The sequence below is a fragment of the Apaloderma vittatum genome, unplaced genomic scaffold (assembly GCF_000703405.1).
Source record: "Apaloderma vittatum isolate BGI_N311 unplaced genomic scaffold, ASM70340v1 scaffold32402, whole genome shotgun sequence".
Lineage (NCBI taxonomy): Eukaryota > Metazoa > Chordata > Aves > Trogoniformes > Trogonidae > Apaloderma > Apaloderma vittatum.
The window spans coordinates 4594-5381 of NW_009703621.1; positions in this window are offsets into that span (position 1 = coordinate 4594).

Here is a 788-nt window from a genome sequence, read left to right on the forward strand (position 1 = left end):
GCCCTGCGGGCGGGCGCCCGTCCCCAGCCACTGCCCTGCAGGGAAGCCAGAGGGTGGGAGAGGGCAGAGCACCCCCAGCCCACCCCTCATAGCACTCCTAGGGAGACACCTCCCCAACTAGGTCCCCTCACATCCATCCCCACCTGCCACAGCGAGGGCCAGGAGAGCAGAGAGCGCTGGGATGCTGAGGGCACTGGAGATGAGGAAGAGGAGGAAGAGGATGGCGGCACAGGGCGATGTGGGCACCAGTAGCGCAACCAGCAGCACTAAGTAAGAGCCGTGTAGGATGTAGGTGGAGATAGCACTTGGGCTCCAGCCTATGGGACGGGTGGCAAGAACTTGTTGTTGGTATCCCCCAGCACCCAGCCCCCGTCCAGCACCCACCCCTGGCTCACCGGCCGGGTCGACGACTGTGTGAAGGTGCTGCAGACGGTTCTCCAGCTGGCTCTGTGCACCCTCCACCGCCACCAGCATCAGCACCAGGCTCTGGTTGACCTGCTGCAGCTTCTCCATCATCTCCTGCATCTGGTGCTGTTGGGCCAGGAGAAGGGCCACGTTGCTCTCTGCACGGAGAAGAGACGTATATCATCATGACGAGCTGAGGAAGCTGCACCCGGAGGTGTCCTGGTGCAAAAAGAGCCAGGAACGGGGTTTGCCACATTCCCACCTAGTTGGGAACAGACATCCTGAACTCTTTCCTGCGTGCGGTGGAGATCAAACGTGACAAGCCGGTGCCCTTCCCGGAGCCTTGCAGCCCCACGGCCGCTCGCGTTCCCTGTAGGGAGGCA